The sequence below is a fragment of the Phoca vitulina genome, unplaced genomic scaffold, assembly GCF_004348235.1.
Source record: "Phoca vitulina isolate PV1807 unplaced genomic scaffold, GSC_HSeal_1.0 scaffold31, whole genome shotgun sequence".
In the NCBI taxonomy this organism is placed as follows: domain Eukaryota; kingdom Metazoa; phylum Chordata; class Mammalia; order Carnivora; family Phocidae; genus Phoca; species Phoca vitulina.
In genome coordinates this window covers 16,413,044-16,428,135 of record NW_022589734.1, presented here as the reverse complement: position 1 = coordinate 16,428,135, position 15,092 = coordinate 16,413,044, and the positions used below count along the sequence as shown (strand labels likewise).

The 15,092-nt window shown below is 45.7% G+C and overlaps 1 protein-coding gene across 13 annotated transcripts in view; it reads left to right on the top strand.

The window, feature by feature from the left end:
• Window positions 1-15,092, top strand: part of ATXN1 (ataxin 1) — a 391,544-nt gene that overhangs the window by 280,686 nt on the left and 95,766 nt on the right. The gene's annotated exons all lie outside the window — the stretch shown is intronic.

The following is a 15,092-nucleotide window of genomic DNA, read 5'->3' as shown; positions in this document are numbered from 1 at the left end:
GCTGCACAGCTGAATTCCATCAAGACATGAATGTGCCTGTAGCCCCAAAGGTATTAAAACTTGCCAGTGGTGTTTTATGGCAGCCTTACCTGGGCTCCATGTGGCAAGAAGATGCTTAACCTGGAAAGACATCTCTCTTTGTTTGTAGTGGCAGGTCGCTGTTATTTACCCACCTCTAAGATCTCCTAAGAGCATTTGGTTTTCCTTTTCTTCCTGAAAGCCAACTATCACATTTAATTGGATATTGAGTAGCTGTTTCTCCTGCAGTCCATGTGAAATTTGGAGTATCAGCTAATTGTATTAAAGATGCCGGTAAAGAAGTATTCCAAAGATGTGAATCACCAATTACCTTTTGGCAGAGCTATTGAACAATGACTAATAGCATTAGGTACTGTACTCAGCTGCCACATGAAATCCAAAAAAATAAAATAAGATGTTGTCTCCGTTTAGGTAATTATTTTTTCAATATTTGTAGATGTTTCCAAGATTTCTCCAAACCTGCCTTTTCACCCAGTTCCTAAATCTGATGCACAAAGGAAAATAATTTGGCTCAAAAGCCATCACGCGTCTGTCGTATTGATGCCGTAGATGAAGTTAAATGCTGCACAGTGCAAGGCCTTTGTACATCTTGAGAGCAGAATATGATTGTTGCATTTTGCTCTGAACTGAGAGGTGAGGATTTAGCTCTGTAGTGCCTCAGAAAATATCAAAAGAGTTTTAAAACATTAGTTTTGAGAGATTTGGATACATAGAAACTCAGAATGTTTGAACGTCGGCCCAGACATTGGCAGACTTCCATTCAGATTTCGTTGTGAGTAAAATGTGTACTCAGCAACTAGGTTCAAGCCCTTGGTAGTTTGTAAGCACATCTCTCTGCTTTTTCTAGATCGTTGCAGAAAAAAAAATAGGTTAAGCAAATTTTGTGGTGGTTCTTATGCGTGCACAGACATGCATGAAGCCTCTGCATCTTCCAAACTTGGAAAGCATATTTTAACAGCACAAGTATATCTGTGTTTGATCTACATCAGAGCCTCTTTTTTTTCCTCTTCCTCACATGCTTTTTAATTATATCGTTTAAATGTTTTACCTATTAAATCTGTTTGGTCTTCAAGCTGTAAACATCACACACAGCTAATAAGCTTTAGGAAAGAAAAGGAAATTGACATTTAGTATAGAGGTTCTACAAAACCAATGAAAAACTATGCAAATGAGCTATAGAACAGACAGATTTGCATATCCTTGTTGGTTTCATGATGATATTCTCAGCATGAGCCTGGCAGACTTGCCTTTTTACCTCTTGGGATGATGCATGTACTAGTGGTAGAGCCCTGCAGGGTCAATTTAACAAGTGTAACATTGTGATTTTCCATGTGGTTTCTCAGAACCACTGAGCAAAATGCAGCGATAAATAGTGACAGAGGAAATCGATTTTTGAAGTAAATACTTTTGGAGGAAGGGGGTTGGGAGGGACATTCTATCAGGCTTTAATGTTGCCAAGGTAGGACGAGCAGTATTTGGTACTGGTCCCGTGGCATTTCAAAATAAGTATATATGCTCACCGATTCTGCCACTCTCTTGATATTACCACGCCCACCCCTAAAACCCCTGCCCAGGGACTGGACAGATTTTGTAAGCCTCCTTTGACTACATCAGGGTCTCTCATCGGAAAAGCAGGCTAAGGAATCTGCTTTTGCCCCCCCCGTTAGAATAATAAATAGTAGCCTAGTGGTTAATAGCACGTATTGCCAGACATTGACACATGGAAACACAGTTGCATAGTGGCTAAGAAGGATTTTGATATTGTCAGGACCTGGATTTGAACTCCTCTCTGGCCTGCCTCCCTACCTTGGTTTCTCACCCATACATGGGCATAATAAGGTAGTAGTGAACATTCAAGGAGAGAGAGTATGCAGACTGTTTCCAAACTGCCGAGCTTATAGTAAATACCTAATAGATAGTACCATTGTTTTGAAATGCTTTCAAAATGATAATCATGTTTTGCTTTGTAAAATACAATTAAAAAAAAAAAAAATCAAAGTAGCTTTCTGAAGAAGGGAAAGGAAATGAAATTCACCCCTGAAATGTACTTGGAGAATTTTAGAGGGTCTTTTCCAAGTTGTTATAAAACACCTCTGATGTAAATTTGCCCATTTCTGCCCACACCAATTCTATAACATTCCAGGAATAAAATCTGCACTTGGGTTTAAAAATAAAACGGGTGGAACAAACTGAATTAGAAGTCGTTGGCAGACATCCCCCCAACAGAATGTTCTCTCAATTGGTGGTAGCGCAATGAAAGAGAAGATGTATATTTTTTTTAATCTGCCCTCGCCCCCCGATCCCTTCAGCCTGTTGGCTTTCTCATTGTAAAAACCCAGTATACTTGGATTTCATCTAGCCCGCCCTCTGATATCTGCGCCGCCACCCCCACCCCCTGAAAATAAACCACATCCGCACAGACAGACCCTCCTTCCCGAGAAAGCGCCAGGCAGAGCGGTCCTCTGATACCGTATATGTGCATACTGGACTGCGCTGCGCCGAGGGCGTCACAGAATCATGGGAGGCTCTGCTGTGCTCGGTTGTAAAGACTGCCAAGAAAGAGAAGCATTCTCCCATGTATTCACATCTCTCCCGCCCCTTTTTCCTTCTGTAAATATTCAGGCCCTTTGGAGAGAGGCTTTTGATAATGTGTTATCCCAGCAAATGCCATGAACCTTGGATGTACATAGTGCTCCCAAATCCCATAGGAATGGCTTAGTAAAGAGAGTCCAATAAAATGCGGTTGCAGGATTGGGCGGAGAATCTTGTTACTACGCGCGCGCACACGTGCGCACACGCGCACGCGCGCGCGCACCCCGACCACCCCCAACCCATCATCGCCATAGAAATTATGTAAAAACTAGACATTCTCCTCTCCCTCACACAGGCAGTTGCATCTTTCCCAAAAATGGAAGGGGAAAAAGCTTTCTTTGGCTGAGCCATATGCAAAAAATTATGGAACATCTGTGTAAGTAACAACATACAACAAGACAAATTATTGGTGGTAAAAGGCAAAGCCCTTGTTTCAAAAACATGTCTGGAGATAGTGTGTATACAGAACCTTGCTTTGTGCTAATTACGCATAATAACTGTCAGCTTTGCAGACCACAGGCTGGGCTCTCAATAACTCACGGTCTTTTCCTGTTTTGTTCTATCCTTCCTTCCCTCCTTCCCTCCTCCTTTTTGATTGTTGTTGAACGAACTGTATAGCTTTATTTCCATAGTTGCTGTGATCTGGAAGATGAAATCAGAAGCATGGGGGATTTGGGGGCTCACATTTTGAAATGTACTGGTGGGCAGATGTCCCCCTTCACCCCGGATCCAGCCACTTCCCTCCAACACCAGCCTGAGAAGCATGGGGACTGAGGGTCCAAGCCACTCATCAGTGAGCTTGAGGAACTTTTTTCCTTTCAACGTTTAACTCCCGTCCCGTTCGGCATTTAACTCACCACAATAATAGTGTCATTCCAGGCAAATCTGGTTGTTTTACTTCTGAAACTCACTGGGATCTTGCCTGAGCGGCAAGCCTCTCGGGCACATGTACTTAAAAATGTGATTTGGTACAATTAGCTTCCAGTGGGAATCGAAGACCTCGGTGTGCACCCCCATTGGCACACCCGTCTCACGGTGTGATCTTGGGGAAGGAAGCACTTAGCTGCCCCTGCCTCTGTTTCTCCATTTGTCAAGAGGGAGATGGTAATGCCTGCTTGCTGTTCTCATGTGGATCACATGGGATTAAAACTGTAGAAATCTGGGTCCTGTTATTATAAGAGAAATTCTGATGCTGTTGTTTTTTCTGCTAAAAGGGCTCTCGGCATCTCTTGAGCACCTCCTGTCTTTCTTTGCGTGTTTAGCAATGCCTGTGAGAAACGTGGGGTCTCCCCAGTCAGTAGAGAAAAAGGAGTTTAAAAGATGGGATGTCCCTTTATGGGGGAGAAATAGTAGGGCAGAGTTTAAATCTAGGGTTCTTAGGAAAAGAGGCACACCAGAGCCACAGACCAGACGTGCCCTCATCCGAAACCCCTGAGCTCTCCGCACACGGTGAGGAGGGAGCAGGTGCAGTGACTGGTAGCCAAGGTGACCTCTGTCAGCCTCCCCAGCCTTTCCTCCCTCTCCCTCCCATCAGTAGGCATGGCCGACCTTCCAGCCAAGCCTGACTCCCACTCTAACTCCCACATTCCCTGCACATTCACGTCCATGTGCCCCTCATTCTGACCCAGCCTGTCAAACTCCTCCCCCTACTTCAGCACCCCACTCACACCTGTCTCCTCAACAAGCCGGTCCAACCGCCAAGCCAGCTAGCCTGTCCCTCCTTTGGGTTCCCAGATCCCTTTTATTTTTTTGTACTTCTTGCTATTTATAACACTTCGCACCGCCTGCCTGTGTAGTTAGCTGTGTAAGTATTTGAGCAGAAAAGGGCAGCCCAGCATGCTGGTTAGATGTGCACGCGCTGGAATGAGCCTGCGTGGGTTCAAATCCCCCCCCCCCCCCCCCCCCCCCGTCTGCCATCTACTAGCACTGTACTCGGGCTAAGTACTTAACCTCTCCGTCTGGTTTCCTCCTTTGCAAACTTGGTTTAATAAAAGCTACCTCACAAACTCGTGAGGGCTGAAAGAACGTAAAGCTCTTACAACAGCGAGTATGCACTTAAGAAATATTAGCTATTGGCCGTCCCCATGTACCAGAGAAAACAGGCCATGTCTTGTTTATGCTTTTATGCCCTCACAGCCGTACTTTACACATAAAAAAGACCCGATCCATAAACAGCAATGTCAATATCAGGTACGTTGAGCAATGTGAAATCTGTTCATTTGAGTCAGCTAAATAATTCAGAGTGCAGCAAGTCTCGCCTCCCACAGCCCCATCCCTCTAGTCACTGAAAATCTGTGAGGAATCAAGAGTCTTTCAAAACAACCTCAGAGCCCCGTGGAATACATTTTCAATCGTCTTTATGCGTCTGCTTTCTCTTTTGGGTGCAGACAGTTAGCAGAGCCCGATTATAAGGCATGCATATGTATGCAACATTATTTTGCAGAAGCTGAATGAAAGAATGGGAGTTGTATCCTGCCTGAATGTTCCCATCCAGGCTTCTAGGGCTTAATGCCCCAAACACCGTAGGCAGCTAAGGTCACTTTAAAAACGGAGCCCTTGATGCTCTGCTCGGGCTTGAGACGCATTCACAACAAATCAGGTAGAAGAAAGGATGAAGAAAGTCAGAAAGGAGGACAATCTTTTCTTAGAGTCTTTGTAATAATATCAGATGTGTGAGAGTGTATCTTTCAGTGTGTGTGTGTGTGTGTGTGTTTAACCTTCATGCAATAAACAAGAGAGTAGTTTTCACTTGGAATGAGCCAACCCTCCATAAAGCTTATCTCAGTAGTTCTGATTTCACCCCCCAGGACATCCGTCATGCACAGGACAGCCTCCCCACCCCCGGCAGAGATTTAGCCAGTACAAAATGTCAGTAACACCGAGGTGGAGAAACCCTGATGAGGAATGTTGATCGTATCTGCACCCATCAGAGGCCATGGAGCTCCATCTCTGGACCTAGACCACGCACTTCCACAAAAATCCCTCACGCTCCTCCTGCCTCCCTCCACCCCCCAGGACACCCAGCCTGTGAGGATGGACTCTGTGGGGAGAGGGAGGCTTCAGGTGGGGATGCAGAGAGGCTTGTTCCAACTTTGTCCTTTGCTGGCAGATTATTTCTGCTGGCTTAATCGGAATCCTGCCTTGTGTTGGGTTTTTTACTATCAGTTTTTTTTTTTTTTTTTTTTTAAATCTAGTTTCCTGAGACAATACATATAGAAATGGGAGGGTTAAGGCATCAGGATGGCGCTGGGGGTGGGGGAGAAAGGAGCCAGAAAGAAAAAAAAAGGAGAAAGAAGAGAGAGGTGTACAAGTGAAGACCCATTTGGTTTAATGGTCTGGAGTTTTCAGCTAGTGGTTTTGTTCCCAAAGTCTTGCCATCCAACACACACACACACACACACGCACCCCGCTCCCACCACCACACACAGGCCAGGTGGTTGCTGCTTACATACATGGCTTGGCGCTTTTACTCTTTGGCTAAGACCATTTCACACATGAACAACACAGCCTCCTCCCAGAGATTTGTCATCCATCTGCTTGCAGAAGGGCTGTCTGTTTGCCTCCGAAAACTGGTCCAATCAACATTTTCCTTTGGCCAGGGTGGCTTACCAGCAGCTTTTCCATAAGGTCCCTAATTGCAATTTCTCATTCTCATTTGCCTGGCTGGCTTCACCCTTCTGTCCTCTCTCGACGCCTCCCCGCCCGGCCCGCCCGCCCCCCACCCCCCACCCTCCACCCTCCTCCCTCCTCCTCCTTTTCTGTTAAGAAGCCCTGTCAGAATGAATGACAGAATCCACTTCCTTCCCCCCCCCCGCAAACGGCTCATTACTCATAACCTGAAAGCAGTGTTGCCTTCTGTCCTCACATGGTTTGCAGATTTCCCCCCAAATGATCCTCCTTCCAGAGCGAGGTAGCGGATGAATGCCTTGCCTCTCACTCTCTCTAAGCTATGCCACTGGGGCACTGTTGTGGGCAAATATGCCACTGAGTCTTCCCTTGGGATCTGCTCCCGCCTGTCTTTCCCCATATGCTTGCGGCAGACCGTGGTTAATAGCGGTCTGTGTGCCTCTGAGGCTAGCTTTGAAGCCTCACTGCAATGTCATCATGCTGAGATGGGGAACACTCTGCCTTCCTTCCGGAGCACAGGATCCTCGCTCACCGGCAAACAGGTCATGGGGCGCGGGCCCCCACCCCTGGTACTGCCGCCGTGTTTGTGGGGAGCCTGTGATGGGCGCGGGAGGGACCAGTGACCGAGCCGCGTTTCAAGGGGTCTCAGTCCTCCTACCTGCTCCCACATGACTTCTCATTCCTAAACTTTGAAAAGTGAGTAACGCAAGTAGGATGGATATCGTGAGAACCCAAAAGTAAAGCTAATAATAAACTCTGGGTATTTACAAGAGAAATGTCCGCGCTCAAGCTTTAGGGACCTGTTTTACAATGGAAAGGTTTTATAAAAACATCTGAAGTCTGTTGTTTGGAAGGCAAAAGGAGAATCTGAAGGATGATTAAGAAGGCATGGTGAATCTGCAGCAGCTGAGGGGTATGAATTCTGCTTTTCTGTGGTTTACTACTGGGTGAGCTGGCCCTATAACTAGACTTTGTGTTCCAGGGTAATATATTTGGAGCATTTCTAGACAGTAAGTTAAGGGGTAAGCGCTGTTAAAATGCTGCTATACAAAAAGGCATCTTAAACAAATACCCTTGAGTGAGGAAGGCAAGTGCTTGGTGGGTCACTTTCAGTAAACATTTTGGCACAGTGAGGTGAAGTGGGTTCTCTTCTTCCCTGAATTCGTGAAGTTTGTGGGTATGGAGGGATCCTAAGACAGAAAGTACTTGAGGATATTTGTTTTTGCTCTGGTCCATGGAACCCTGAAATCAAGCATCTGTGCACTTTAAAATATGAAAGAATTAGGAGATCTAGTGCTTTGTAGCATTTTATTTATTTATTTATTTTTAAGAGATTTTATTTATTTGACACACACACATACATAATACATACATACATACATACGTACATATACACAGAGAGCATAAGCAGAGGGAGCTGCACAGAGAGAGAAGCAGGCTTCCCACTGAGCAGGGAGCCCGACACGGGGCTCCATCCCAGAACCCGAGGATCATGACTTGAGCCGAAGGCAGACGCTTAACCAACTGAGCCACCCAGGTGTCCCTATTTATTTTTATTTTTTTAAGTAGGCTCCATGCTGGGCCTAGGTTGGGGCTTGAACTCACAACCCTGAGATCAAGACCTGAGCTGAGATCAGGAGTCAGACGTATAACTAACTGAGCCACTGTCGCATTTTAGACAGAAGAAAGGCAATAGCAAGGATGTTGTTCGGCTTTCGGTTGATTACTTTTATATGTAATGGACACATTATGAGAGAGTCTGCAAAGGCATCCGGAAATCCGCCTTCATAGAAGGCCCTGGGTGCACAGTGAAGCAGAGATTCACCAACCCAGACCATCACATGGTTCTGGAAGGTCCTCAGAGGAGACACAGCACCAGGGGTGGGAGCTGCTCTGAATCTTCTGGAAGGTTCTGAATGGCTCCTTAAAGAGAGTCGTGGAGCACCCACATTCTCATCACCCCTGGAACACATCTCTTTTCTTCTCTTCGCCTTGACCCCCGATCCATTCAGAGATCCCAGCTGATTCTTTCTTTCACAAAGCCATGATCCTCCAGAGCCTTCCCTGGACGTTCCTCTCACCACCATTCTAACTGGGAGGGTAGGTGAGGACAGCGTGGAGAATTCCAGTTCATTCTCCAGGAAATAGCCAGTTTGTGGCGGGGCACGAACTGGCGCGTCTCTGTGCCTGGAACACTGGGCAAAGCCTGGAGGTGAGTCCACTTGATGCCAATATTAAATAGCCAAGGTTTGCTGGTGCAGCCTGGGTCAGAAAGAGAGGTACGGTCAGTGAAGTCAGGCTCCCAACAAGGCTGAAAAGCCTCCTGTGATTTTCCAGATGAGCTGTGTGGGTGATTCCTGAGGACCGAACGGTTGTGTGTGCAGCCCGCTCCTACGCTCCTATACACTTGCACACGCACGCTCGTGTGCTGCTTTGTCTGCCTTCATTGAGCCCGTAGCTCCGATTTGGCTTGTGGGAGCAATTACACTGGGGCAACAATCACGAAAGAAACAAAGTCAGAAAAGCTGAGTCCTTTTTTTTTTTTATTTTATTATGTTATGTTAGTCACTGTACAATACATCATTAGTTTTTGATGTAGTGATCCACGATCCATTGTTTTCATATAACACCCAGTGCTCCATGCAGTACGTGCCCTCCTTAATACCCATCACTGGGCTAACCCATCCCCCCTCCCAGAAAAGCTGAGTTCTTAGGCAGAGCTCACCACCTGCTTTCAGGACTGTTGAGATCATACTTGAACATAACAGATCAGAGGTGGCATTTCAGTTTTCAGACTTGTCGGTTAAATGAAATATTATTCAGAGATCGGTGTGTGATTGTAAGGCTTCTCCCCCGCCCCCAGCCCTATCATTAATTGTCCCTTCATTAAAAATGAATTTTAGAGGGGCGCCTGGGTGGCTCAGTCGGTTAAGCATCTGCCTTCGGCTCAGGTCATGATCCCGGGGTCCTGAGATCGAGCCCCACATCGGGCTCCCTGCTCAGCGGGAAGCCTGCTTCTTTCTCCCTCTCCCTCTGCTGCTCCCCTTGCTTGTGCGCTCTCTCTCTCTGATAAATAAATAAATAAATAAATAAATAAATAAATAAATAAATCCTTTTTAAAAAATGAATTTTAGAGTTCCCTCTCCAAAATTCATTACCTGAATCAGATCAAATGCCATATGACATTTTTATTGAGATATAATTGACACATAGCATTGTTTAAATTTAAGGTACACAACTTGTTGATTTAACCCCACCCCCGCCCCCCAACAACCACCAGTGCCGTGTGGTAATTTTGGGTAGCGTTTTCCCACCTAAGGATTCTCTCCTGGAGGAAGAGGATTCACCACTGGGTCCTTATAATGAAGGATGAAAGTGCGCGCGGTTGGGTGGATTCCATTTCTGATTGGCTTGGAGACTGGCGGAACCTCTTACCGTTGCTTCTCCCTCAGTTTGTTAGTGAGAGTTCACCACAGAGGTAGGAATACGATTCCCTGGTGCTGTCCTGCCAGGGTTACAGAGACTCAGAACCCCTCTTTGTCAGGTGTCTCTCCAAGACGTGGGGAGCTTTGCAAGTGAAAGAGTAAGAATGTCCCTGAGTGCAGCTAGAGCTCTTGGAGCTTCCAGTCATTTCCAGTAACGGTTTCGAAGGTACCAGGAGAGGAGAGCACCTAGTAGGAGCTACACCGCGACACCAGGTGTCAAAGACAAAGTGTGAGCTGTGCTTCGGTGTAAGCAGCATCACGTGGCCACGCTTACTACGTACGGCTCCCTCCCATTCACCCGCACCGGGAGCCCCACTGAAGCCTCCGTGTTGGCAGCAACAGTCGCTCCGTGTGTTGTCAGAGGACTAGAGTGTCTGATATTTCTCGACGCGGAGTCTACCCCCCGTCTCTGAAACCTCAAAACGTGTGGCCCCTCGCTAAGGATAACCGTTGGCAACAAGCAGAGGCAGCTCTGCTCCAACTTGGAATGAATAGGAATATGATTTTGCCATTCTTTTTTGCATACCGAGGCAAAAAAAAAAAAAACCCAACTGTTATGTACTTCAGAAGATGAATATCCTATTTAAGCACATCTTTGCAACAGGTGCCGAGATTAGAATATTAGAAGAAATATATGCGCCGTGGCCATGAAATGGGCTTAAAGGTCAATGTTGGCTGAACTGCATTGTTTACCGTATGTACGTAGAAAATCATCAGTTGGGGACTTAACTGTGGCTGATTTTAATTTGTCATAGTTGTGCTTGTCGTGATGATTGCCCGCTTGGTCTGCAGGATGTGTTCATGCATGTGCACGCTCCCCCCCCCCCACACATGCGTGTTTGCCCTTGCCTTCACCCTTGGGACGGTATGTCACCTTCTGATATAATACAGTAACCTGCATGTATAGGAGTCAGCCCAGCATCTAACTCTACAGTTTTTTTTTTTTCCTGTTCAAAATACTTTTTGAAAAATGCCCATTCAGAGGAAAAGGAAAGACTCAAAACCCAAGAAGTCTGAGCATTTTTACATTGCTTTCCATTCCCTCCTCTCAGATCTCTCAGATCTATTATTTAAAATTTACCGATTTTAGTCCTTGTTTATCCCAGGAGGGGCGGGCAAATGTAGCTGTTGGTGCAGGAAGTGATTTTGCTTCTTCTTCTTTTTTTTTTTCCTACACTGCTCTTGCTGCTGTTAAAATGACACCACTGATTGATATGAGGGTGAGTTTTAGTACGAACAGTCTCACCCTTAAGGGCATGAGATCTGATGTCCTCTCCCACCGTATTAGATCCGAACCTAAAATGAGGGAGTCAGAAACTACAACAGAAAAGTTCATGCTCCCGTGGCCGCTCAAATTGGATGAGCCTGGTAATAAGTACCAAGTTGTCCCCAGTCCTAATGTGCTTCTGCTGAATCCCAGCTGGGAACCTTATGGTTTCACGTGTACACGGAAAAGGAATCCTAGTACCCAGCGAAGGTAGGTTTTTTTGCCACGAGCCAGGAAATGTGCACACATCACATGTAAATCAGGGTCAGACGGGGCGACAATCAGCTATGCGACTAACGAGAAATTATGCAAAATCAGATGAATTATGTACATGTTTTCAGTTTTTGTCTCTTAGCAGTTTAAATCTTTAATTAAAATACATGCGCGCGGGGCACAGTCCGTAACTGTTGGATTTTATATGCTCGGGTTGTAAGGTAATAGCCTTCCAAGTTATTTTTATGGGTCATTCTATCTGGTGGCAACTTAGAATATAAAGCCATGTCCCAGCTTCCCAAAAGTAATGTCTGTTTTCTCACTTTCTAATAATTACTTCAAGTCTGAGAGTAAAGACTTGTCACAGTGAATACAAATTAGTCAGCTCCAGGGTCCGGCTAAACGTGGATTGTTTGCGTCTGGGTTTTATCCCTTTGGGGAAGAGGAGCAAGATCATTTATGGAAGTCTGCCTGTATGCATGCTGTGTAGACTTACTCAGAACACCGACATAGTTTCTAGGACCGTCTTCCTAATGCTGTTGACCTTTGAACAACACGGGTTTGAACTGCGTGGGTCCACTTATACATGGATTTTCTTCAATAAATACAGTGCAGCCCTGTAAATGTATTTTCTCTTCCCTGTGATGTTCTCAATAACATTTCCTTTTCTCTGGCTTACTCTACTGTGAGAATACAGTCTGTAATACAAAGAACATATGAAATATGTGTTGACTATTTATGTTCCGGTCAACAGAAGGCTATTAGTAGTTAAGTTTTGGGGGAGTCAAATTTACATGTGGATTTCCATCTGTGGGATGGGGTGATGTTGGTCCCCTAATCCCCCCACCTGTTCAAGCATCAACTGGACCCCATATTGCCTAAGAGCTGAGCTGTTGTTAAATAAAAACATGCATGTGTTTGGAATCATCCCCCCCACCCCATCCTCAACCTCTTAAGTGATACAAAGAGTAAACGCATTTTAACATTTATTTTGGAAGTTGGCATTCTGGGACTGTCTCACAAGATAGCTTATTTGTTTGAAGGTCCCCAGAGACCTTGAAAGTCATACCGCCATATCTCTAGCCGCCTTCAGATCACAGAAGTAAAATTCAGCAGAGGATACTCCAACTCAGTGTTTATGGGGAACATTGGTGCTGTTGTAATTTCCGTCTGATTCGTGAGGAAAGTTATTTCGTGAGGATTTCCATAATTTGCATTAACGTGTGATTTTCTGTCATGGTAAGTGTGTATTTCTGTGGCAGCAGAATATTTATGGGCTGTATCCTCCCAGGCAGCAATGTGGTGTGTGTGTGTATGTTGTATAAAAAGGTTTTATCCCCCCAAACCATCCTTGGGCCTTAACATCTCTCTGCACCAGAACTAAAGGCCTTCCAGTCATGGCCAACGAGGCCAAAGAATGAGGGCTCACCCTTTCAGAGCTCTGTAGATAAGAGGATGAGCAGCCGCAGTTACTTGTCGGTCACCCCTGACCCCCGCGGCCACTGCCCTCTGCTGGGAGTGGGCGTGGATCGGAGGAGAGACGTGGACTTTGCCAGATGCTGGCGGGAAGCCCTGAGATTCCTTCCACTGTGTCGCCGGCTCTGTTTTCCCTCCCAGCCTCACTTCAAGTGCTCCTCGCACCTCAGTGGCGGACTTGGACAGTTGCTCACCACACGCATCCGGCTGTGTTTCCCTCGTATTCCTTTCTCCTCAAGGCTCCCCTTGCTCCCTTGGTTGTCATGTTTGCTGATTTCTCCTCCTCCTTCTTCTCCTTCTCCCTTCCCCTTCTCCAGATTATTTATTTATTTAACAGAGGGAGAGAGAGAGAGACTAAGCTGGGAGAATGGCGGGCAGAGGGAGAGGGAGAAGCAGACTCCCCGCTAAGCAGGGAGCCCTACGCGGGGCTCGATCCCAGGACCCTCAGAAAGTTCAGTGTGGAATTCTCATGTGATCCAGCAGTGCTCCTTCTAGGTGTGCACCCAGAGGAGCTGCAAGCAGGGGCTCAGGGGACACCGTATGCCAGTGTCCACAGCAGCGTTCTTCACAAGAGACAAAAGGTAGAAATGACTAGATTGTCCATCAGCAGATGCATGGCTAAACAAGACGTGGTCTGGCCATACACTGGGCGATTTATTATTCAGTCTTTTTTTAAATTTTTTATTTATTTGAGAGAGAGCGCGCGAGAGCGTGCGCACGAGTTGGGGGAGCGGCAGAGGCAGAGGGAGAGGCAGACTCCCCGCTGAGCAAGGAGCCTGACGCGGGGCTCGATCCCAGGACCCTGGGATCATGACCTGAGCCGAAGGCAGACGCTTAACCGACTGAGCCACCCAGTCGCCCCCTGCTGATTTCTTCCAGAGAAGATATAGAATGTGGTCTGGCCTGGGCCTCACACCTTCTGAGAAGGGCACCACGGAGGCCCAGGTCCGCTCCTATGCACAGCACAGCACCCAGCAAGGGAGGAGCGTAGTCCTTTTTATGGCAAGCCGTTTAGACATTTTAAAGCATTCATTCTAAATATTATTTTTAAAAATATAAAATAGACTTACAAAAATTGGATAATTACTGGACAAATGAGTAATGAGTAGATAGTAAGAGAACTATCATAAGAATAGCCTTGGTTATGAATTATAGCAATACTGATCCTATTAGATAACATTTATTGGCATGTTATCATGTGCCAAGCACTATGCTAAAATAGCTACATGCATCAGCTCATCAGAATCTCACGACGATGGTAAGGTATATGTACTCTGATTGTCCTCATTCCATAGAGAAGGAAGTGAGGGCAAGGGTGGGAAGTGACGTAACTTAAAATCACAGCTAATCTGTGGAGGAGCTAGTTCAGTGAAGCATCTGTGGGCAAATCAAGGATAAAGTTCCGGGCTGGGGAAAAACAGGAGGTTCCCACATAGATGATGTGTGGTGAATTCCATCCCCCCAGTGTCCTAAAATAAGACCCTGTGGGCCAAACTCCACACCATGACTTATGTCCGCATCAAGCTAATTCTGTCTAAGGAACCAACAACAAAAATCTGTCTCATCATTTATGTGAAGTCATTACCATTAGTACCTACGATTTTATTCTGAGTATCGCATGGTCAGACTGTCCAGATCTCACGAGTGACCCATGCTTCTGTTTCTTCCTCGATGTGACTTACGTCATATTATGTACTGCATGGATTTCTGCACGTTCTACTTTATTCCAAAGGCCAAGCATTTCTGAAAGCCGCTGTGCTCCACTGGGAGGATTGGGGGGTGGGAGGGGTGGTTAATGCGCCTAAGGAAAGAAGCACCACTTAATATGCCCAAAAAGAATTCCACTTCTGTACAAATACAAAAACTTTTTACAAGGAACCAGGGATTCATAGTTTAGAGGAAGCAAATAATAGCACAAGGGAACAATATCTACTTTGACAATGAAAATAATTTGAGAAATTACATCTTCCAGACGTAAACAGTTGAACAGGAAGAATTGTTCATTAATTCTTTCATTCAGTGAACATTTTAAGCACTTAGTATGTGCCAAATATCTTTTCATAGCCTCATTATACTGTTCACTTCTGAATCTTTTGCGGAACCAGAGCGATTCAGCGCATGCTCCCATTAATCACCCTCGCTCACTTCTCCATCTTTTCATTCACTCATTCGTTCATTCATTCATTCACATAGTTTTTGACCTCAGGAGACCTGAGGTTAAAGATGGAATTAACATGGAGGGCTTCTGAGAAGTTGATTTTTGAACCACGTCTTAGAGGATGAATTAGGGTAGTGGCAGGTGGAAAACTGGAGAATCGAATTCTAAACATAGATGTCCCATTTTGCTCAGATTTGTCTCTTCTTGATAACAAGCTAGAATTTAGAAGTCCCCA